Below are 25,569 nucleotides of genomic sequence, written 5' to 3' on the forward strand. Positions count from 1 at the left end.
TATTCATAATGGCCAAAAGTGAGAATCCTATTAATTAAAAAATCGGTAAATGTGGTAAATTCATATACAGTAATGTTATCTGGCAATAAAAATAAATGAAGCACTGATATGTGCTAAAACATGGATGAACCTTGAAAATGTCATGCTCCGTGGAAGAAGTCAGACACAAAAGACCACATATCGTATAATTACATTTGTATGAAATGACCTGTTATCAACAGGATAATCTACACTGACAGAAAGTAGATTAGTGGTTGCCTAGGACTCAGAGGACTGGAAAGAAACTGATAGTGAGTGGTAATGGATATGAAATTTATTTGGGGTGGGGTGATGAAAATGTTCCCAAATTGTGATGACAGCTGGACAATTCTATGAGTATACTGAAATCATTGAACTGTACATTTAAAATGAGTGAATTTTATGGCATGTGAATTATATCTCAATAAAGCAGTCTTATAACAGTTCATACCTGTTATAAGCTGTATTATAATTTTTTTCTTTAAAAAAAAAATTTACAGCCTGGATAGGAGAGGAGTTTGGGGGAGAATGGATACATGTATATGTATGGCTGAGTCCCTTTGCTATTCGCCTGAAACTAGCACATCATTGTTAATTGGCTATGCTGCTGCTGCTAAGTCGCTTCAGTAGTGTCCGACTCTGTGCGACCCCATAGATGGCAGCCTACCAGGCTCCCCCGTCCCTGGGATTCTCCAGGCAAGAACACTGGAGTGGGTTGCCATTTCCTTCTCCAATGCATGAAAGTGAAAGTGAAGTCGCTCAGTCGTGTCCAACTCTTCACAGCCCCATGGACTGCAGCCTACCAGGCTCCTCCGTCATGGGATTTTCCAGGCAAGAGTACTGGAGTGAGGTGCCTTCGCCTACCCCAATACAAAATAGGTTTCACTGGTGGCTTGGATGATAAAGAATCTGCTTGCAACGTAGGATACCCAGGTTCAATTCCTGGGTCAGGAAGATCCTCTGGAAAAAGAAATAGCTACCCATTCCAGTAGTGATTGCGGCAATGAAATTAAAAGACGCTGACTCCTTGGAAGGAAAGTTATGACCAACCTAGACAGCATATTCAAAAGCAGAGACATTATTTTGCCAACAAAGGTCCGTCTAGTCAAGGCTATGGTTTTTCCAGTGGTCGTGTATGGATGTGAGAGTTGGACTATAAAGAAAGCTGAACACTGAAGAATTGATGCTTTTGAACTGTGGTGTTGGAGAAGACTCTTGAGAGTCCCTTGGACTGCAAGGAGATCCATCCAGTCCATCTTAAAGGAGATCAGTCCTGGGTGTTCATTGGAAGGACAGATGCTAAACCTGAAACTCCAATATTTTGGCCACCTCGTGCGAAGAGCTGACTCATTGGAAAAGACCGTGATGTTGGGAAAGATTGAAGGCAGGAGGAGAAGGGGACAACAGAGAATGAGATGGTTGGATGGCATCACTGACTCGATGGACATGGGTTTGGGTAGACTCCAGGAGTTGATGATGGACAGGGAGTGCTGCGTGCTGCAGTTCATGGGGTCGCAAAGAGTCGGATACAACTGAGCAACTGAACTGAACCCATTCCAGTATTCTCACCCAGAGAATTCCATGGACAGAGGAGCCTTGAGGGATATAGTCCATGGGGTCACAAATAGTTGGACATGACTGAGCTTTCACTTTCCAATACAAAATAAGTTTAAAAATTTTTTTTCAAAGAACCCTTAACCACTCAAGAGTCATAGAATTTTAGAGATAAAAGGACATTTATCGCCTTTGTTCCATAGATTTTTAAAAAGACAACTGGAGAGATTTGCATTAGGTCATAGAACTTTAAGAGTAGCCACACTTACAATTTAATTATTTCTTTTATTAAATGTTGAAATATATGTGATTTGAGAAATCTGTTCATCACTATTCCTTTTACTATCACTCATGAGGATCTTGATTGTCCCACAAGGACATCCCACTAATTCTCATGGTAAATATGACCAAAGTGGAATTTTTTATTTTCCCCATTGTCTCCCAATGAAACTAACTTTAGCTAACAACATCACCATATCTCTTGTTACTATGTAAAATTTTGAGAACATTTTTTACTCCTTCCTTTCCCCTTTTCCCCTCCCCAGGTCAATCAGCCGTCAAAACCCAGCCATATTACTTAGAAATCCATTCTCACCATGATCTTCTCAGTGTAGCCCATGGTCTCTGAACTATCCATAGCCTGCCAAGAAATATCTGCATGTGCTAGGCCCCCTCCTTCCCTCCCTCTCTCTCTTTCTCCCCTATATCCTTCCTACTGTCATCAGTTACTGTCCTTAAAGATTACTCCTCTATTCAAAAGCCTTCAGAGAATCCCTGTAATTCACAGAATGAAGTCCAGATTCCTCAGGACAGCCTTTAACCCCTTCCATGGTCTGGTCTCAATCTACCCTTTAGGCTTCCCTAAAAATGAATTATTTGATGTCCCCCAAAATACCTAAGACTCATCAATGCCTATACCTTAACTCATGTTAGGCCACCTCACCACCAACCTTGGAATGTTCCCAACCCAGTCCTAATTATCTTTCAAGGTCTTGTTTAGACATCATTCCCTCTAGGAACCTTCTATTAATATCAGCTCTACTCCAAAGTCTCAATCAAAATTAATGCTATAATTCTTAACAGTTCTATTTTGTTTTGCCTCTTTTATCCATTTTATACATACTTACTCATACTACAATCAACAAAAATAGGCATTTTCCCTGCTAAATCACTATCTCCCATTTTTTTAATTACCCACAGCTCTTAGTATATAAATGCCTCACAAGTGTTTATGGAATTGTGGCATCATCAAGTGAAAAGCATTTAAAATAAAAAAATAAATAAAGTATATTACACTAACAGTATATAATATTATACAGCATAAAATTAACTTTCAGCCCTCCCCCCCCCAAATTGTACGTTTTACTTTTCTTGCCAGATACAATGCCTATTATAGAAGAAGTTATAAAGAAGTAAGCATATTTAATAAAAATTCTTAAGATTATAGGAATCTTAATTCTTAAGATTAAGATTATAGTTAATAAACAATAAAATTGCTTCATCTCTTTCATTTTTTAAAATTACAGCACACACATACACAAAAAGACTTAGCCATCTTTGTTCTAGTTTTAGATCCTCAAATAATCACAATGAACTCTATAAGGAATACATGAGGTTGAGGGAGTAGCTTGAGGGGGTAAAAGAAAATCAGTAGGATGCTGTTTCTATTTCAAGTTCCTAACCATGGCCGTCAGCTCTGATCAGTAGAAACTAGAAGTGTGACTCCCTTTGCTCAATTTCCCTCAATGACTTGCAACTTCTGTGTGCTGAGGGCTATTTTCCAGACCTACTATTTTCACAGACCCTATATACGTGAATTTAAATTTTTCCATTTTTGCCACTTTGATGCTGCAAAATACTAAGGATTTTTTCGAAGAATAAAATGAGGTTAAAAAAAACAGTCCTGCTAAGCTGGCTTCTCCCTTTGCCAAAAGAGCACAAGAAAATATCTTAGCAGTGGCTGAAAATGAGAGAGCATAAAATATCAAACAAGAACACCCTGTCCTTTAAATGCTTGACTTTCAAATGTAGATAAATTTAATTTATGCCAGTTTGATGGGAGGAAGGACTAACTGCCATTAGTTTGTGGCCATTGGAGAATCAAAACCCTCTGTTTTATCAAATTATAAAGTATTACCATACAAAAAGTGAAAAAAAATTCATGCTAATTCTCTTATTAAGAAATCAAATTTATGAATTTCTGAGATATCACTGGCATTAATTCCATAAATTTCCTTTGAGTCAATGACCACCTCAGTTATCTCTACTAATAACTCACCAGAGAAAAACTGTCCAATTAAGTAATTTACATTCAATTATCTATTGTAATTTCACAGCAGAGTTTTCTATGAATTGCACAGAGTTCATAGGTTTGGGATTATCTTCACTTTTAAAATTTTGTCAGAGAAATAATATGTTACTCATCTACTTGCCCACTTTCCAAATAACATATGACATAAACATAAAATAACATGAAATAACAAAGTGTTATATAATGATTTTCTCACATATAATAATTTAAGTCTTTGCATGGGAAACCAACCTCATTTTCCTATTAAAAAGAAATCTAAATGTACTTAGCCTTATCATTCATAAATTTCTCTCAATGCAAATAACTAGAATATCTGCTCTATAATATAAAAGTAGATTTTCTTGGGTGCATAATTAATTCTTTCAACAAAACAGATTAAGTTTTTCAGAATTATTTCAGAACACTTAATGAAACTAAAGACAATAAAAATGATAAAACAGTGAAAACGAGTAAAACAATATGTTACTTCATATATTACTTCTAAGGGAATTATCACACAATAATTTACGTCTAATAAATGACAATAAATCCTAATAAAATAGCTGAGACTCTCCAATAAAGTTCTTATAAGTTTTAAGAGCATACTACTTAATACAAATGAGTAATGTGATTTACCTGTTACTGATTAAAAAAAAAAAAAGATTTATAATAATACAGACTAGAGGAGAAATTTGATCTCTCCCAAGAGAAGATAAGTGTCCCCTCTTCTCGAAGCAAACAGACGAAACTAACTACTAATTCCTATAGCTAAATAACTCATTCACATTACACACAAAGGGATATTACATATATCCATCCTTTGATACAAAGTTAGAACTCCTATGACATACAACTAATTATCAACAGTTAAGCCCTCTAGGATGCAGGCAATACACTGGATTCACAAATAAAATGCTGGAACTACAACCTGAGAACCACTTGTAATATATGGTTGATGATTCTAATAAAGCCACCATGCTTGCTAGTGTTCTCTAACAATAATTTTCAAGTGTTCAGCTTTTCAGAAATTCACTCTCTCCCTCTCTGCCTCTCTTTGAAAAAAGATATACTTGGAAAACAAAAAATAAATTAAGTATAATTAAAAACGTACGTACCCAGACATAGGAAATGACAACTTCTCTACATGTTATTTCTAAGTCCTCCTGATGGATATTCCTTTTCTGATTCCACAGTCGCCTGAGTGAATTTTCACTGGGAAGTTTAGAGTTCACACTAATTAAACCACCAAGGACCACTTCACTATGCTTTTATCTAAGGTTTCCTAGGACACTTGTGGGATTGGTCAGAGGTTGGGCATGAAGTGCCTAAAACAAAGCCTGGTTTTTTGAAGACACTCAGTGCACGGGATTCGGCATCTCTCATTAGCAAAACAAGCAAAGCATAAGGGAGGAGGGGAAAATCAAAGGGTTTTGTCACTAATTCCCCATCTCCCTGCACTGCCCCTCGAGGCCCTCTCCGCCCTAGGCCCTTTACTCACCCTGCCTCTTTTCTTTTTCTTCTCCCCCAAAATAAAAATTTTCCAGTGTGTTAAAAGGTAAAACGCTGGAGGTTTGCATCCACTCGCCCTTCTCTTTATAACCCCACCTTTCCAAGGCCTCAGATTCAGACACAGGACTAGGTTAGCATAGACAATAATCAGACCCTGCAAAGAAACATCTTCAGAATTATCCAGAATTCAAAATAAGTCCTTTCCTTCTAAATACCTTTACTTCTATAAGGACTTCCACAAGGTCAAACTACACCAGGTAAAATTACATGACTCTGAGGCTGGCATTTCTTTGACATATGCTGTGGTCTCCCGACCTTCCTTCTTCATCTCAGGCAGCTGCTGAAACAGCTGTGGTGGCTACACATTCTCTTGTCATCAGTACTTGCTCTGTAGCATCCCTGGATTCTCTGAGATGAACCACTTAAGGTCAAGTTGGACTCATTAGGTAATTCTCATCCAACAAATCAAGGAGGTGAGTGTAGTATCTGTGGCAAGACCAAAAGTGTCACAACAGGGAAACAGGAAGTGAAAGTGAGTCACTCAGTCCTGTCTGACTCTTGGCGACCCCAGGGACTGCAGAGTCCATGGAATTCTCCAGGCCAGAATACAGGAGTGGGTAGCCTATCCTTTCTCCAGTGGATACTCTGGACCCAGGAATCAAACTGGGGTCTCCTGCATTGCAGGCAGATTCTTTACCAACTGAGCTAACAGGGTAGCTCCTAACTATGGATTTGTGGTCTTTTACTAAACAGACTTCTGAATGGCCCTTGTAGAACCTTCTGATCTTCCCATTAAAATTGTGGAAAATCCACTTATATCCTTCCTATCTTATGTTATTAGAATTTCTACAGTTGGATGAATTGTGATAATTAATTGGACTAGTACCTAATAGATTAAGACAATCTGCATTAACTCAGAGATAACACAGACTTTCATTTTTAAAAAATATTTCACCATCAACTTTACAATTTTCAAAAATGAGTAATGGTGTTTACCATGCAAGAATAAAATGGATGGAATGTGGTTGCACCAATTTTTATACTGTCATATAAAAGATATAATGTGTTAATAGTGCCTTCCTTTTCAATGCAATATCATCCCTCCAATTGGTATATAAATGACTATTATCTAAGTATATTTCTGTCCTTATTTGGCATAACTGATTACAAGAAGGAGAAACCCATACATACCAGTCTAAGGGACACTGTAGATATTCATGGAAAGAAAACTGACATCAAGCCAAACCTGACAACTGGAAACTTTGATGTCTTTGGAATGATGATCTCTTACCATTTGCTTCTCCTTATACTTTGTCACCATGCAAAACAGCTTCCTCTGCTTATTCTTGGTTTATGGTCTCTCCTCCCTTTGATCACTTGGACCTGGTTGTCAATGACTCCATTTCCACGTGACCTGGTAATTTTATCCCTGAGAGCTAAATTATTAAGACTCTCAAAAACCTTTAGTTTAAATTCTCAAGAATGAATACATTTGGCCCAACTCATCTGCTTTGAAAGAGTTTCCTCTATGAAAAAAGACACGTCATGAGGAACCAACATGGCAGCTTTGGCCTGACCCTCAATAGGAGCTATGGGCCATTCCCAGTAGTCCTGGTGAGTAGGGCATAATTCAGCGTAATTTGATTCTGCAAATGTATGAGTACTTCCTATGGTTCTTGGAAGGAAATGATATGTAAATTTACCCTAAAACCAGAAAATTCAAGATAGCCTCAAAATTGGTAGCCAATAGAATTTAAGAATGCATATTAAATAGATATTGACAGAGGCTACATTTAGATAGGAATTGTTTTTTCGTTTTCAGATTTTAAGGATTAGAACTTCACCTGGACTATAATTCTGATTGCTTCATGCTTCTCCATAACCCTATGTACAACAAATCAGATCTGAATATCTGACTTAATTCTCTCCATCCATTCTTTTTAGAGAAACAGCTACAAGAATTTCCAAACATCTCAGCTCAAGCATGTCTAATTTCCTAATAGACTCTTTGCCCATAATCATAACCATACTCATGTGTATTATAATCATTTCCCATCTTGGGGCTTCTATCCCTTCTTTCCTTCTGCTAGGAGTTTTTTCTCAAAATTATTAAACTTCAAGATTTTAAATCTCACCGTCTCCCTTATATCCTCCTTGATTAATCCAATTAATTGATATCATATTTCTCAATTGTTAAACATCATGCAAATGGAAATACCGAAAAATGAATAGATCTGAGAATTACGTGGTGATATTAATGATGAATATTTGTAGCAAGCTAATTTCCTATCTTTTCCATCTTCCTTCCTAAGAGAGTATCAATTTGGAGAGTGAAGCATAGTGATGTTCTCATAGAGAAAACAATAACCAGCTTCTCTGGTAGAGAAAACATACTGTGAAATATAATTCTGGCCAATGAGATAGACTGAACGGTTGAAAAGGGTTGAGTAAACTCATGCTGACTTAGCTTTTGTCCTCCCTTTTCTTCTGCCTAGAATATGGATGTGATGTTGGAGATGGAGCATCTGTCTTGTAACCACAAGAAGACCACAAAGAAAAGGGCAAAAGATTCAGATTATAGATACTGAAATCCTTGAGCCAGCGACCATCTATCTCCTCATTAAATTTTTAAATGTCTAAGGCACTGTTTTATTGGGTTGGCCAAAGCATTCATTTGGATTTTCCGTAAGATGGTTTGAAAAACCCAAACAAACTTTTTTGGACAACCAAATATTGGGGGCGTGGGGAGGGATGAGACTGTTTCTGTTTTATGGAGAAAGCCCTTCTTACTTAAACATCTGTTGGAATAGAGTAGGCAAAGAACTGACTCATTGGAAAAGACCCTGATGCTGGGAAAGATTGAAGGCAGGAGGAGAAGGGGACGACAGAGGATGAGATGGTTGGATGGCATCACTAACTCAATGGACCAATGGGCATGAGTTTCAGTAAACTCCAGGAGTTGGTGAAGGATAGGGAGGCCTGGCGTGCTGCAGTCCATGGGGTCTCAAAGAGTCGGATACCACTGAGCGACTGAATTGAACTGAAGTCAGCAAAAACTACCTGCATCTTCCCCTAAGTTAGTGAAGCTATTTTGAATGTTCTGTTTATTTTCAGTGTGATTTTCTTAGAGAGTTGAGGAAGGGCAACTCGGATGCTAATCAACTAGTTTCTCCATCGTCACATTTGCACTCAAATAGGGTTTCTACCTTGGAATTCAAAGTCAAAGCTCAGGAATGCTCTTACATAGCCTTCCAGGAATATCAGATATCATTTGATTAAAAAAAAAAAAAAAAGAAAGCAAGAAGTTCAAGGCAATGGAACAGAGTCTTTGGTAATAATTAAAATTGCCTCAGATTTAATTTAGTTCTCTTATTCTTCAACCAACCCCCACACTGGTGCTGATTTTTCAAGGATAATTGAAGGATCCTTTGAAAAATGTTTGAGGCAAATGGCAGGGATAATCCACCGTTAGCTTGTTGCCAAGGTCTCTATTCAGGTCTGATTCAACAGCAGTTTGGGGGCATATTAGTCCCAACTTAATCCAATCAACAGTGACCATCCTCAACACCCCAAATTTTAACTGTTATATGCTTAATATTTATTCATAAATAAAGGAGGTCATACACTGAGAGTTCCTCAATACCTTGAATACTTGACTAATATTAGCCTGTGTGCACTTCTAATATCTAAGGAATCAAAAAACAAAACAAAATAAAAACACAAACAAAATGCTTTATACAACTGAAGAGAAAAAATTTGGGAATGATTCAGTATTTTCTTGATTTCTTTGAAATTCAATATTTAAAATAATTAAATTACTATATTTAATTTGATATATTAATATAGTAATATAATTTAATATAATTAATACAGTTCTCAATTTGATAAAATAAGAGTTTACCTTATTTGATTTAAATGGAAACAAATTATTGATAAATTACCTCTTTGATCTTTGTTTGGCATTTATTATAAACATTTTTTTTCATAGTACTCTAAGAGAGCCTATGATGGCGATACCTTTTCCAGTTAAAATTATATATACTAACTGTTATCTAAAAAAAGAGCTGTGACTTTGTCAATGCCCTTGTGTCAATGTCCTTCCTATTCATAGATGTCTCTGTAAGGTTGTTCCGGCATAACTGGAGACACCGCTAGGTTGCCAGGAATTCTCACTATGACTTGTCCATAGGAAGTCTGGGCTTGGCTCCAAGGAACTAGAGCTGGGAAAGTCATTCCCCTACTTCCCAGAGATTTACTAAGAAACTACGCCATCCTGTAGGCTGTCCTTTTTCCACAGCTACCCATAATAATATTTTCTTGGCATTACTCCTTGGATACTGCCAAGAAATACTGCGTTCTACTGGCATTTGTCCAGCTCAGAGGAGCGTGAGACTCCCAATCCTAACAGGAACCTGCTAGGATGGTCCTACAGAGACATCTACATGAGTTTCTCCCAAGGCATTTAGAGAAAAATCCACCAGATGTCAAAACACCCTCCATCATCAGAGCACTCCCCAAAGCAGCCATTTACAAAAGACACAGGTTACACACACTGGGAAGTGAGATGGCAAATTGTAATTTCTTGTTATAAATATGCTGTCATACCAAAGTAAGAAACTGCAGAGTTGTTTTAAGCTGATGGATAATCTGGCAGCAAAAAAACATATACTTATTGTCTTTTCAGTCTAAACTGTGTAACTGTTCCCTCCTGTCTTATATGCCAAGCTTTTCAAAGGCTTCCTCCCTAAATTACTATCATTAGTAAGTACAGGAGGGCAGCCAGTATCACTTCTCCTCAAGCTATCTCTGGAAGAAAAAGACAGCATAAAAAGAGAGGAATTCAACTCTTTGTAGTCAGCATTTTTATTGACTACCGGAAGGGTACATGACTAGCAGATGCATAGCTTATATACAGCCCTAGTGAAACCCACGATTGAAGGCATGCACAGTAAAACTTCCAAAGGATAAATTCACTTTCACATAAGGCTGTTGCCATCTCAAACCTTAAAGGACACTTACTATTCATACATTCTAGCACATTCATATTTCCTAGTATTGTTTCCAAATATACCTAGCACACTCTGTAAATAGCTTTTCTTTCCTGGAATTTACCATTGACATTACTTTTTCAATTTGCTCTCAGAGTTTAAGATTTTTTTCCCCTAGAGGATGTCAAAATTTATCATGGCTAAATTTAAAAGGATAATGGAACAGGTATACCCCCTTCTCAAAGCACTTTACATAATCACATCGAGCTTCAGTCAGAATAACAAATGGAATTTGGGGGTTCCACACTAATGACAGACAACTCTGTATTTGCTCTGATAAGACAAAGGGGAGCCTTATTAGCACAGCTGGTCTTGGCCACAACTGCTCTGCTCCAACAAATGGAACATGAAACCATAATCTTTGTTATTAAAGTCTCATGACATCATATAATCTGCACTGTGATTCATTTCTATGGGGATAATGGAGAGTTAACAGAGGAGTTCATAAATACTGACCCTGAAGAAGTTCTGAGGTTTGGTATATAACACCAGAGGTAAGCTTTTACATAGAAACCTAGAAAAGTACTTATACTATACTAAATAACATTAGTAAAATAAAATATCTTTTGAATTAACCACCTTTACTGAAGTGGTTTTAACCAAGCAATATTTAGATAATTGACATGACCTGATTATATAGTGGAGGCCTCAGAGCACATTTTGGGACTGAAACCAAACTCACTACCAAGCAGGAACACAAACACAAAGAATATCCAGGACCTTGGACCGCCTAATGTTAGATGTGTCTCCTGGCTTGCTTTCTCCTGGGATCCTGCAAGAATTGTAGCAACTACACAAGACACTGAGGCCTGGAGAAGTTCTGCCTGTGGACAAGGTCAAGATGAATTCCAAGGCTGGACTTTAGACAAAGGGACCCAACTGATATCAGAAGAAATCAAGGACCCTAAGGAGTTTCTAGTCCTCACGCTAAGTTACACTGGACAGGGGTAGCAATGAGTGAAGAGCTGAGAGAGAATAAAAAGCAGCAGAGATTGCATGCATGGCAGAACAGGTTGGAAGGAATGAGCCATACTTGACGATAAGTCCACAGGGTCAGGAATTTGTGTGTTTTGTTCAGTGTTGCATACCCAGTTTGGGGCCACATGATAAGCTGAATGAATAAATGAGTGACTGGGTTGATTAGATTATTGGATCCATTTTCTTTGTTGGTTCTATAATCCATGACTTCACAAAGCATGGTTCAGGATATCATTTTAAGTGATAACAGTACTTTATAAACCCTAATTCAGAGACTAAAAAAGTTTCCCCTTTTCAATTTTCTCATAACACAGAGAAAAACATCAGTGTGATGTTAGTAGATCTTTAATCTCTCTCTATTGCTGTTTTAACAGGACATAGATGTTCTCAGGCACTGAGCTCCAGACAGCATCATTAGCTAGAAGTATAGATGTCTTTCATTTTTTATCCTATTAATTATTATTAGTAACCATCTGTTTTATGAGAGTTTTTTTATGATTTGTGGTATTAATATTTTCTTTAAAAATAATTAAGTCCTCAAATTGCATTGATGTAAAACATTAGGTAAATAATGAAGGTCACAAGTATACAAGGCAAAAATGAGAGGATGATACTCAAATCAACTAAATTTGGGAAGCTCTATTCTAATTGCCTTGTGTCTTTCAGGCCTTAGGTCTTATTGCTGTTCTAATATATGGAGACTTAATATGAACTTCAGATGACCCTCACAGGTGAGCTATAGGTCTAGATCACTGCCTTGCCCAGCACACATAGCAACCTGAGAAAATAGCCCATCAACAAATCCACACATATTCTTCAGTCTCGTAGAGAGCAGCTTAGATGCAAATACCAAACTCCACTTTCCAAAATCTGCCATAAAGATCTTGTTTTTATTGAGAGAGATATCTGTAACTGTCCTTTCATATTTATTCATTTGACTTTCTACTATTATACTAAACTAATTTACAAATGAATACTCAGTTAATAAATGAGTTTAAGAAATGAGAGAAAACATCTCTTTAGAAGACAGATATCAGCTAGAAATCCTGGTGAACAGCAGAAACTCGTTTGGATGATTATAACTTTAATCCTGCACTGGCAGACATATTCTTTACCACTGAGCTGCCAGGGAAGCTGCATAACTTTAATTACATATTAAATAACTGATAGATCTCACACTTGTTTCAGCAACAGCCTGCATTATCTGAATTGGGAGACCAAAGTTTTTGACCTAACTTGCAAAGGTGGTATGAGTTGCTAACCAATGACATTTATTTTTGCCATTCAAAACTATGGATAAAAAGGGGCTTAACTAGAGTTGAAGTTCCTTATGCATTTGCTAATGGTTATACCACTAGAGAGTTAATAAAAACACTGATTAACTACAGAAGAGACATTGTTTCCTATGCCTAACCAAGTAAAACCTGACTGCCACAGAACACTACTAAAAAACAAAATAATAAAATCCACACATTCAGCAAAGAAAACAGATCCTCATTTTCTCCATTTTAACAAAGGATTCCTTGGTCAGCAGGCCTTTAGAAACATGCATAAACACTGATGCTACTATAATTTAAAAGGAAGAGAGACAATATGGAGAATTTTTTATCATCCTTAATAATTCATTTTACCTGATTGTTTTGTGTCTCTGTCTTCCTCTAGTTTTATTGGCTTTCTGCTACTTCACAGTAATTAAGACTTAGACGTTGGGACCAAGAGGGAACTGGAAGAAAAGTAAAACTCACTCATCAATCTAACCCAATCACTCCCACCTCTCAGCTCATCATACAACCATCAGAAGCTACTGCAACAATTTCCTTAATGGCTCAGAGCAACAAGAACACCTAATAACAGACACTCGTAAACTGTACTAATAGAATCACTGAAATGTTCCCTTCTATCTAAAATAAGGCATACTAATGTTGAAATGCTTTCTGTGAAATTCTTTACCTCACAGGGGTGTTATTGTTGGATACAATAACTTTATAAATATACTTTGAATTTCCTGGAAAAGTGACATGTAAATAAAGCATTATTGCCATAACATCTCCCTTAATGATCTAGAAGAGGCAGTAAATAGCAAGTTGATGGATTCACAGATGGTACTAAATTGAGAAGTGTTACAAACATCAGTAAATGTAGGAAAAATTATGCAAAAGAGACCTAACATGATTTAAATACAAGCAAAACATTTTCAACTTTATGGGGAAAGAAAATGACATTTTTAGCATGCTCAAAATACAAGGTCCAGTAGAGCTGCTACAGTCATGGACAAACACTCCAGCCAGAACCGTGCTCAAGTCTTCGAAATCGACTAACATGCCACCTTGCCTTGAGGAGGGGCTGGCAGTCACGTAAAGTTTGTAACAGACACGGTGAGGGGACCTATGATTTCACTAGAAACTGCCAATGAGAAGTTCAGGTTTGTATGTTTATAACTTTGAAAAAATACAAAGTTCCATTTAGGAAGCTTATCCCAAGTATATGTGTTTCAGTCTAAGCATTTTTATAAGCCTAAATTTGTCTCCCATTTAGGCAGAGCCATCTGTGTGGGCAGATTTTGCATATGGACCAAAACAGAAATAATGTGCCTTAGGAGGGCAGTGCTCGGGGTTGCAGGTGGCTTTGATTTGGTCCCCTACTTCCCACTGTGGCTAATAGGGTACATCTGAGACATGTGGTTAGGCATGCCATCTGCAGTTGTGGTGAGAGAATAAAGTAGACACTGATGACACCACCACCAAGCTTCCACCAGCTATGCTCCAACCTGTGCCTTCTGGAAAATTCAGACCCACTTTTAGGAGACCCTGGTTCAATTCCTGGGTTGGGAAGATCTGCTGGAGAAGGGATAGGCTACCCACTCTGGTATTCTCAGGCTTCCCTGGTGGCTCAGCTGGTAAAGAATCTGCCTGCAATGCGGGAGACCTGGGTTTGATCCCTGGGTAGGGAAGATGCCCTGGAGAAGCGAAAGGCTACCCAATCCTGTATTCTGGGAGAATTTCATGGACTGTAGAGTCCATTGGGTCACAAAGAGTGGGACATGACTGAGTGACTTTCACTTTTCACTTTAATATCAAAACATTTTAATGTCAGAATCCATTTATTCCCCCTTGGCTTCTAGGACACTTGGTGGTGGTTTCATTTGTTCAGGTGTTAGACAACAGTTGCTGGATATAAAGCCTTCATGAACTTGACACAGGTGCTCTGTGGTTTTTCAGGAGCCAGGGCCAGCCACCTGTTCTACCAGACTGAATTCTCTGATCACTGAGGTCTGACACATGAGGTCTTATGGTAAGACCAGTGTTCAATGCTGTTGTGGATCCGAGTACGTGACATTGAACTTTATTATCCTGAGGTTTTTATTTTACAAAGAAAATCATCTCACAAATGATCAAAAAGAAAAATAATTTGGTGTATCTGTCAAGGTATTTGGACTCTCAAAAGGGAATCTAAATCCTGTCACTGAAAATATGGTGATGAGACCCAATAGGTTATTCCTCTCCATCAAAAAATAAAGAGATTAGAGGTGATCAAGCCAGGTCTCCTAGGACATCTCATGCCGTCAGACACCCAGCTTCCATCCACTTTGCGGCTCTGCCATCTTTAGCAAGCAGCTTCTGTCTCACAGTCCAAGGCAGGTCCTTGATTCTAACTCTCCAACTTGCAGCCCACTGACTGAGAACTAGTTGTATGGCCAGGTCTTCATCTTGCTGCACATTGACTGGAAAATAAGGTCTTTACTCCAGACATCCATGCGGCAAGTCAAAATGAGAAGTTCTAGTATGTCTATTACTGAATAAGAAAGAGAACAGATTCTGAGGGACTAGTTTAAATTAGGAACTGTATTTTATAACCTAACTTACCAGAAATGTCTTTGGCTGAAGGTGTATTTCTACACAGCTGGCTGCCAGAGTGACGTCATTTCTTTAAGGGTGCGGGTGGTATCATCTTAAAGCAACAGTTTCCCTTTTTGTGGGTCAATGAACAAAGGAAAAAAGTTTTTTGAAAAGGCTTCAGTAATGTTCAGGAAGACTGGAGGTGCTATAGAACCAAAGAGCCCTCTTGAAATAATCGAGCCTGGAGGGTTATGATGATATTGATGATGATACAACAGTAAAGCTGACAGTGACATCAATGATGAGTCAAACTGGAAAATATCAGCGGGGAAGAGTTTGTCTCTGGACACCTAGCCTGTAGCAGCCACTAGGGCCCTCTAGGTGGTTGTAGGTTCCTTCGAATCCTGCATTAATCTACTTTGAAGCTCACTCTTGTGATGAGAGAAGGAAAGCATTATAATATGAAGGTCACTTTATAGAACTGTGGACTCCATTTGCAAAATAAAAAAAAACAGAAAAAAATAATCATATTTTAACATTCAAACCTTAGTCATTTTAAAGATTCTTTTAACATTCAGTTCAGTCGCTCAGTCGTATTCGACTCTTTGCGATCCCATGGACTGCAGCATGCCAGGCCCCCCTGTTCATCACCAACTCCCGGAGCCTACTCAAACTCATGTCCATTGAGTCGCTGATGCCATCGAACCATCTCATCCTCTGTCCGTCCCCTTCTCCTCCCACCTTCAATCTTTCCCGGCATCAGGGTCTATTCCAATGAGTCGGTTCTTCGCATCAGGCGGCCAAAGACTTAATATTAGTCTTTGGTTAAAAAAATAAACATGGATTCTTGACTATTTAATGCAGTTTCTTTGTGCTTGGTATCTGAATAAAATTTCCTAGTTTTTCTCAGCCTTTAAAATGATTCTGCTTCATGGTTTTGCAGTGTGTTGAATCACAGGGATTTCTTTGTTTACATTATTATACAATGCAAAGAGAAATAAAAAATGTTTATGAGATGATAAAAGGTAAATTGAAGCTTTCCTTTTTTTTCTACTAAGGTCTATTACTTTTAAAGGCAGAATTTTAGGACTAGTTTAAAAATCATCACTTTAGTACGGGTCATTTTAAATATTTTTGTCACAGCAAACAGTTTTATGTATCCCTCTTCACATTTTAAAAGTATGCAATTAATACACATTCATTGTGTTTTTTAATATATCCCATTACATGACCAACTATTATTTATTTAACTCTTCTTTGAGTGAACCAGGTATTTTTGCTTATCAAGTGGCTCATTATTGGGTATAATTGTTAACCAAGGACATTAATAACTGTATTCAGTTCAGTCGCTCAGTCATGTCCGACTCTTTGTGACCTCATGAATCACAGCACGCCTGGCCTCCCTGTCCATCACCAACTCCCAGAGTTCACTCGGACTCACGTCCATCAAGTCGGTGATGCCATCCAGCCATCTCATCCTCTGTCATCCCCTTCTCCTCCTGCCCCCAATCCCTCCCAGCATCAGAGTCTTTTCCAATGAGTCAACTCTTCACATGAGGCGGCCAAAGTACTAGAGTTTCAGCTTTAGCATCAGTCCTTCCAAAAACACCCAGGACTGATCTCCTTCAGAATGGACTGGTTGGATCTCCTTGCAGTCCAAGGGACTCTCAAGAGTCTTCTCCAACACCACAGGTCAAAAGCATCAATTCTTTGGCACTCAGCCTTCTTCACAGTCTAACCCTCACATCCATACATGACCACTGGAAAAACCATAGGCTTGACTAGACGGACCTTTGTTGGCAAAGTAATGTCTCTGCTTTTGAATATGCTATCTAGGTTGGTCATAACTTTCCTTCCAAGGAGTAAGCGTCTTTTAATTTCATGGCTGCAGTCACCATCTGCAGTGATTTTGGAGCCCCAAAAAATAAAGTCTGACACTGTTTCATTAACTGTATTAGTTACTACTTAATTGGTGATAATCCCACAAGTCTCTCTTGCATATTTCTGAAAAAATATTGCAATAATAAAAAGTCTAAATTCATAAAAAAGTAACTAACTAGCAGGCTTATGTGAAAGGAATGCCAAACACTGCAACACTCAGAAGAAACGTTCTTTAAGTGCAACAGAAATCACAATTCCTCTCCAAAAATCACAATTCCTCTCCAAAATTAACTTGAGCCTACCTCCAAAGTTCACGTCTGAAGTCTCTAAACCATTTCCTTTACTTTGTCTAAAACCCATGTGTTTGTAAATCTTTAAAGATCCTATCAAATATTTATGACTTGAATAGAAACATTTTTCTGTTTCTCTAAGTTTTTTGATAGCAAACAATGAGGCTAATTGAAAATATTTCTAAGAAATATATCTAAATTGCAGGAAATCATGTGCAAACTTCAGGAAATACAGTACAAATAGAGGAACCTCTGGGCTTTAACAACATGAGAAATGCAACAACTCTGGTGAATTAAGTTAGCATCAGCTACCAGAAAGAGCATGTCATGGAATTTCCCTCTCCAATCAAAGTGGACCCCAGAATAACCAAGTGCCTTCTGGGCTGTAGGAGGCAAGCTACCCCTACCTGTGGTAAGGTAGACACAGCAGCTCCTACCCCTGAGAGATGGGGAGTTAGTCTTACAGACATCTTCCTGATAAAACCAAAAGAACTTTCGAGATCCATTCTTGACTTGTCAAGTTCTATGGAACTATTTAGATCCAACTATTAGCAAATAAGGCGTAATGCTCGGAAGCATCCGAAGACTTCATCTACACTCCATTTTCTCTGCATCTGAACAGCTGTTTAAAATCAATTCCAACAAAGGAGTCAAGGACCTCAAAGCAACTCAACTTTAGAAACACAATGAGCACACAGATTGACCTAAATGAAGGCATGAACCTTTACTCTTCTTCTCAGAATTTAGAGGAATTAAATGCATTTTTCTTACTCCTTTATCCAGAGTTACTATTTCTCACATCCAAAGAGGATGCCTCCTTCATACTGAAAAGTAATGATTGCGTTTAAATAGGTGGGCAACTTCCAAACAATGGTCTATAACTTATCATTGTGCTTTTCAGTGCTCAAAGAAATCAACTTTATTAACAACTATCACTTATGCTAATTCTCTTACAGACATGTGTACATTGTGTGCATGTGCACACTCACACGCACACACGCACGCACACACAACTCCCTCCTCCTGCACAGTTCAGGGACAGTAAAAAGTCAGTGGTTCAAAGACTGAAAATTCTGTGTCTCCAGATGCCCACCTGAATACAGGATATAAGGTTTTTCCCTTCTTCCTACGTAACAGGAGCCAGCAAAGAGTACAACATTTGAGTTTAGTTTTAATTCTCTTTCTGTGCAACTTTGGGCAGAAGGCTTAACCTCTCTGATCTTCCATCTCCCTAGCCTTAAAATCAGATTAACACCTAACTCACATGCATGTGATAAGGACTAAATGCAGTACTTTCAGAAGCCTATCACACCGTGCCAAGCAAATAACATGACTTCATTGACGCACTTCACGTGTGACGATTCTCTGCACCGCTGTAAACTCTGGGGTGAACAGTCTTCTGAACATTTAGGAGGAAACTAAGCAACCAAATTAAACAGAGAGTTGAAGTTAAGCTGCTAAATCATATCATCTGTTCTTTTTTCCCAGAATCTATTTGAAAAACAAACCACACAGGCATTTCAAAAGGGACAAACACTTATGAAGCAAAAGCAAAGTTGTCAACTCACTCACCATGGATAGAGAAACTGAGTACTTGGTAGAGCCTTGAACAACAGGGTCTTTAGCAATCCAGACAAAAATTCTTCCTGTTCAAGCCCCATATCAGAGAAAAAAGTAGCTGGAAATTTCTCTCTCCGTAGGAGTGGCCCTTAACCCAGTACGCAAGGGGCTGGGGAGGATGGTCATACCTATCAGGCAGCTCCGCTGCCCTGATCTGAACACCTCCAGGGTGTGGCCTGTGCTGTCTCCAGGGCCCACCTGCAAGACTGAGCCAGCTGCCCTCTGCGATTTCATTTGGTATCACATCCTTGCTGGGCTTACTTCCTTTCTGGCCCTGCACTCCCAACCTTCTATTTGCTTTCCTGAGCAAATTTCCTAATAAGTCACATTCATAAGAATGAGTCCTCTCAAGGTCAGCTTCAAGAGAACCCAATCTAAGATACACATCCATCCTGGGATACTTCTGGGCTAAAACAGAGTTGGGGAGGGCTGTGCCCATTCACTCAGAAAGTGAAAGTCACTCAATTGTGTCTGATTCTTTGCGACCCCATGGACCATACAGTCCATGGAATTCTCCAGGCCAGAATTCTGGAGTGGTAATCAGTGATTTTCCTTCAGTTCAATTAGGCAGTTCTCCTGTTTTCCTTTCTGTAGTATATAGCTGGCAGCTGGCAATACATTTGACTCTTTGTGACCCCATGGACTATACAGTTCATGGAATTCTCCAGGCTGGAATATTGGAATGGGTAGCCTTTTCCTTCTCCAGAGGATCGCAGATTCTTTACCAGCTGAGCCACAAGGGAAGCCCATTCATTTAAGGGTATGGTGATAACTAGAGAGAGAGATGAAGGATCCATAGAGAGACAACTGAGAGGCCGCTGTTCTCGCTGACATGTGTAAGACCCAGGAATGACCCATGCCTGCATTTACTCTGTGCCAGGCACAGCTATTAGTGTTTTATCCACATTAATCCATTTAATCTCATAACAAGTTCATGAGCGGTGGATACTGTTATTATATCTACTTTAAGACCAAAAGAGATTAGATGACTTGCCCAACTATCCAGCTAATAAGTAGCAGATCTGGAATTCAAACTGTGGAGAGTATACACTTCTACCCTCTGTGTCATTCAGCCTCTTGAAGAAGTTACATCAACTTGTCCATAGGATGGAAAATAGATACTATTCAGCAATTTTCAGGATTAGTAGTATTTTAAAGGTGAAAAACTCATAAATAGGAATAGTTAAGCTACAGTTTTAATTTTGTTTTAATACATCTTAACAAATTTGTATCCTGAAATTAATTACAAGCCCACGAGTATGACTTCCCTTTTAACTGTATGTCCACAATTTTTCAAATTGATTTTTAATTTTTGTTTTTGAGATACATACCTGTTTCTTAATTTTCTACTATGTTAAATGACCAAAGCCACTTAATCTTGATTTTAATTTATTAAAATTTTAAATAAATATTAATTTATTAAAATTTTAAATACACATCCTGAATTAATTAAAAGCATTAATACATAATTTAAGTTCCCAATAAAATTTTGTAACATATTATGTACTATAATAGGCAATACTTGACATTCTGGGTCAGAAGTTTTCAGTTCAGTAAATATCATAATGTACTCCCTTGTCTCAAAGGTATCTTTGAGATTTTTTTTTTATTTTGTTAATCAGTGACCTTTTAGCAGAAAGAAAATAACTTTTTTTCTGAAAATGCTTTGGTAATAAAATGTGATGAGGTGAAGAGTCTAGATACACCACAAATATCCTGTCATCATTATAAACGTCTAGGCAGATACCATCTCATATTGCCTCAGAAGAAACTCACAGTGTTATGACACAGGACAGCATGACTTTTAGGTGTAAACAGCATACCCCGTGCATATGTCAGGCCTCTGGCTAGAATCACCCTGAAGAAGTAGATGGCATAAATCCAATCCTTCCTATTCCTATACTCATTTGTCAGGAATCACAAAGAAATACACTGATTAAAAAGAGAAGAAAAAATACAAAAAATATATTTTTTTTTTCAGCAAACCTGTAAGGTATAGTTGTGTGCAACGCTAAACTTTATTACGATGGTTCCAAATTCAAGGAGGGTAGCATGCCCCTTTGGGTGCATCTGGAGGTCATATAGGAGAGTTGTGATTTTGTGAGTGTGTGTGTATAACTTTGCTACAGATTACTTTTTTCTTTATTTCTCCTTTATAATACAGTGTACATAATATTAATATTTTGAAACTATAAAATTTAACAGTAAATGTCATTAAAAACTGTTTGCTGTTAAAAAAAAAAAAGCAAGCATTTTCTAACAGAAATGAGAACCACCACTTCATAACAACAGAAAAGACTCCATAAAAATGGCTAATTTCTACAGACCCTCAGAATATTGGATGGAATCTTAGTGGCATCATCCAAGGACATCTGTCTGGTACATCATTTCTCTTTATAACACCCCCAGTCACGTGCCCTCTTCCTCATGACCTCTTCAGTTCAAATATTTAAAGAGAAAAGCACAAGTCTTTAACGTCTCAATGGAAAAGACGTGAAATTACTTCTTTCAGCTTCCTCCTTGCCATGTATGAATAAGAACACACATCAGAACATGCTCCTGAATTGGTGGTGAACATATTAAAAGGTTTTTGCTGGAAACAGAATATACATCAAAATATGAATATCAAACCAGTCAACTACAGAGGGTTTTTTTAGCTTAAGAGAAGAATTTTTTTTCCTTGTTTCTCAGATAAATGTACAGAAATAGCTTGGAGGCATCTCATACCACTTGACGCACATAGCTTTTACATGGCAATGTTGCCTCCACATCCTATGTTAATAATAACTGACAACCTATTTGCTACTGGACAGCAAGGAGATCAAACCAGTCCATCCTAAAGGAAATCAGTCCTGAATATTCATTGGAAAGACTGATGCTGAAGCTGAAACTCCAATACTTTGGCCACCTGATGTGAAGAAACGACTCATTTGAAAAGACCCTGATGCTGAGAAAGATTGAAGGCGGGAGGAGAAGAGGATGACAGAGGATGTGGGATGGTTGGATGGCATCACCAACTCGATGGACATGAGTTTGAGCAACTTTCAGGAGATAGGGAAGGACAGGGAAGCTTGGCAAATGCATCCCATGGGGTCACAAAGAGTCAGTCACGACTGAGCAAATGAACAACAACAATTTTAAAAGATCCTTATTGGATATATGTATATGTGTAACTGATTCACTGTGCTGTATGACAGAAACTAACAGAACATTGTAAATCCACTGTACTCCAATAAAAAGTAATTTAAAGATAAAAGATCCTTATATTATAAAAACATGGCAGTTAAAAGATTATTTACTACTTGACACAGGCACACCTTCGCACACACACACACACGTGCACACACACACACACATATATACCAATTGTCCAATACTATTATTTAGGTCCAAGTTCAAGTGAGGCCAATACTTCATCCTTTCACTTCACTTTAGATTCCACTGAGAGTCCACAGCACTTGCTGCTGCATTCCATTCTGTTCTCTAAATATGTGCCTTTGTTCTGTCCTGGGGTTTTGTTGCATTTTTCTTTTGTCTATGGGAACCCCCTCCTCCATTCTCCCCCAGTCTGGCACCCTCAACTCCTTTCTCCCGCTTCCTTCCACCCTCTCTCTTTTTGCCCCCCTTTTTCCTTGACCAACATTGGACCCGAGGCATTGTTAACCTGTTTGCTCTTATTTCTGTCTTTAGGAAAGTATGTATATTCAAGTGGACTATCAGAGCTATGCCGTTATTTAAGTTATTTAACTAAAAGAAAACCTCCTCTCTTGAACAAATATTCCCATCCACCAACGCCACACCACAGAATATCTTGTGGGCTATCACAGTAGCACCTACAGCATGGAGACTCTCTGTGTAACATACATGGGACTTTACTTTCTTGAAGTGACTTTCAGCCAGTAACCTCTAAATGTTTTCTGTAGTTACTCTTCCTGTTAGCTAATCTCTCCCTCACCATGTACCACACCCTCAAAAACGTTTCTTTTAACTCAACCATGAGGCCTCCTTACTCTGCTTTCCATGAGAATTTTGCTAAGTTTTAAGGATTTGGGATTTTTTTAACTGACGAATTATTAAATAATCATTGTGAAGAAAAACTTAATGGCCTCCTTAAATCCCACATATTCAAAATCATTGTAATAAGTTGCTTTTAAAGGGCAATTTCATTTTAAACTATGTTGATCTAAAGATGAATTTGAAGCAAAGAAAGAAATTAATTAGAGGAAATTTTTCATATGAGGTCATCAAGAAAGAACACTTCATTTTCTGAGGCACTTGACAAAATGACTAAGCTGCTGCTGCTGCTGCTGCTAAGTCGCTTCAGTCATGTCTGACTCTGTGCGACCCCAGAGATGACAGCCCACCAGGCTCCCCCGTCCCTGGGATTCTCCAGGCAAGAACACTGGAGTGGGTTGCCATTTCCTTCTTCAATGCATGAAAGTGAAAAGTGAAAGTGAAGTCGCTCAGTCGTGTCAAACTCCTAGCGACCCCATGGACTGAAGCCTACCAGGTTCTTCTGTCCATGGGATTTTCCAGGCAAGAGTACTGGAGTGGGGTGCCATTGCCTTCTCCAATGACTGCAAGTCTGGACAAAAGCTGGACTACAAAATACAATGGAACTGTAGGCCACTCAAAAAATTATAAGTTAAATAACTGTAAAGAAAGACGTTCTGGATTAAAGGTCTCTAAGATCCCTTCTAGTCTTTTTCTGCCTCTTGAACAAAGAGACTCAGTCAAGCCCTCCAAGCCTGAGACCACAGGACAGGACTTGATGAATTTCTTTAGTCTTAGAAGAAAACAAAGAAACTAGTTGCTCAAATTCTGGTGAAACTGGTGAATTCAAGCTCAGATTTGAGTCTGCCCATGTTTCATACGGCTAGCCTGCTATTTCATTGTGACACCACTAAATTTACCCAAGCTCTAATAGTAACGCAGGGTAGAGACAATGGCTTTATTTTTACACAACAAACTCTTAAAGATAGGCTCTTAATAATGGTTATATTAGTAAAGGAAAAGTGTGTTATGTGATAGATGTTCTACTTAGGTATCTACAGATGGCTTAAAACATTTTTCTATGAGCATTCAGAGATTCACTCTCCTATTCCTAGATGGAGCCCAGGACAAGCTCAGAACTTTAACAGCTTTCAGAATTTGGAAATGAAAAAGCAAAAAGGAAAAAATGAGACACTAACTACTAAAACCTTCAGGAAGAAATGGATAACCAGAATAGCTCTATAGCTAGTAAGTAAATTGAATCTGCCAAAACCCTTCCCACAAAGAAAACTCAAGGCCCAGATGATTTCACTGGCACGTTCTATCAAACATTAAAGAAGACATAATATGAATTCTACATAATTCTTCCAAAAAAATTGAGGAGGAGCTACTTCCCAACTAATTCTAAGCCAGCATTTTCCTGATATTAAACCAGATTAAGACATTCCAAAAAAAAAAAAAAAGGGAAAGAAACTACAGACCAATATGTCTCATGAGCATAGATGCAAATTTGAAAACAAAATTTTAGCATATCAAATCCAACAACATATATCAAATGTGGTTCTCCCAGGAATGCAAAGTTGGTTTAACACTTTTTAAAAGCAAACAAGGTAATTTACTATAATAGCAACTACCCTCGTGGTTCAGTGGCTAAGGTTCCATGCTCCCAATGCAGGGGGCCTGGGTTCAATCCCTGGTCAGGGAACTAAGAATCCATCAAACCAAAACTAAAACCTGGCACAGATAGATATATTTTTAAATAACAATAATAATAATAAAGATGCTGAACATTTAAAAAAAAAAATAAAGGAAAGCTCATATGATAATTTCGACGGCTGCCCTAAAAAGCATTTGAGAAAAATCCAACATTCATTCCCAATAAGAAAATAAAAAGAAATTCTCTCAACTTAATAAAGGGCATGGAAGGAAGGCAAGAAGCATGGGTATTACAGCTAACACCATAATGATGAAAGACTAAATGCTTTCCCCTAAGATCAGGAATAAGACAAAGATGTTCACTTACCACTTTTATGTAGTACTTTGCTAGAAGTTCAGGTCAGCACAATAAGGAAAGAAAAGACATCTAAAGTGGAAAGGAGGAATTAAAACTGTCTTTATTCACCCATAACATAATTGTCTACAGAGAAAATCCAACGAATTTACCAAAAAATGTATAGATTAATTATATGAATTTAGCAAGCTTTTAGGACACAGCATCAGTGTGCAAAAATCTATTGTGATCTTCACATATCTTCAACAAACAATAGGAAACTGAATTTTAGAGAAAAACACTATAAATCGTGGCCATATAAATACGATAAAAGATGAGCAAAATTTCAATACTGAAAGTTGCAAAACAATGCTGAAAGAAATTACAACTCTGAACTAACAGACACTCTGAGTTCATGTGTTGGAAGACTCACTGTTGTTAAGAAGTCAATTCTCCCCAAATTGGTCTATAGGCTATACAACCCAATCAAAATTCCAGCAGAACCTTTTTGTAGAAACTGACAAAATAAATCTAAAATTCACATAAAAATACAAAGGACCGA

The 25,569-nt window shown here is 38.0% G+C and overlaps 1 protein-coding gene across 12 annotated transcripts in view; it reads right to left on the reverse strand.

Moving 5' to 3' along the window:
* MCTP1 (multiple C2 and transmembrane domain containing 1) overlaps positions 1 to 25,569 on the reverse strand; it is a 564,579-nt gene that overhangs the window by 483,816 nt on the left and 55,194 nt on the right. The window lies entirely within an intron of this gene.

This window comes from Bos indicus, chromosome 7, assembly GCF_029378745.1.
Source record: "Bos indicus isolate NIAB-ARS_2022 breed Sahiwal x Tharparkar chromosome 7, NIAB-ARS_B.indTharparkar_mat_pri_1.0, whole genome shotgun sequence".
Taxonomy (NCBI): domain Eukaryota; kingdom Metazoa; phylum Chordata; class Mammalia; order Artiodactyla; family Bovidae; genus Bos; species Bos indicus.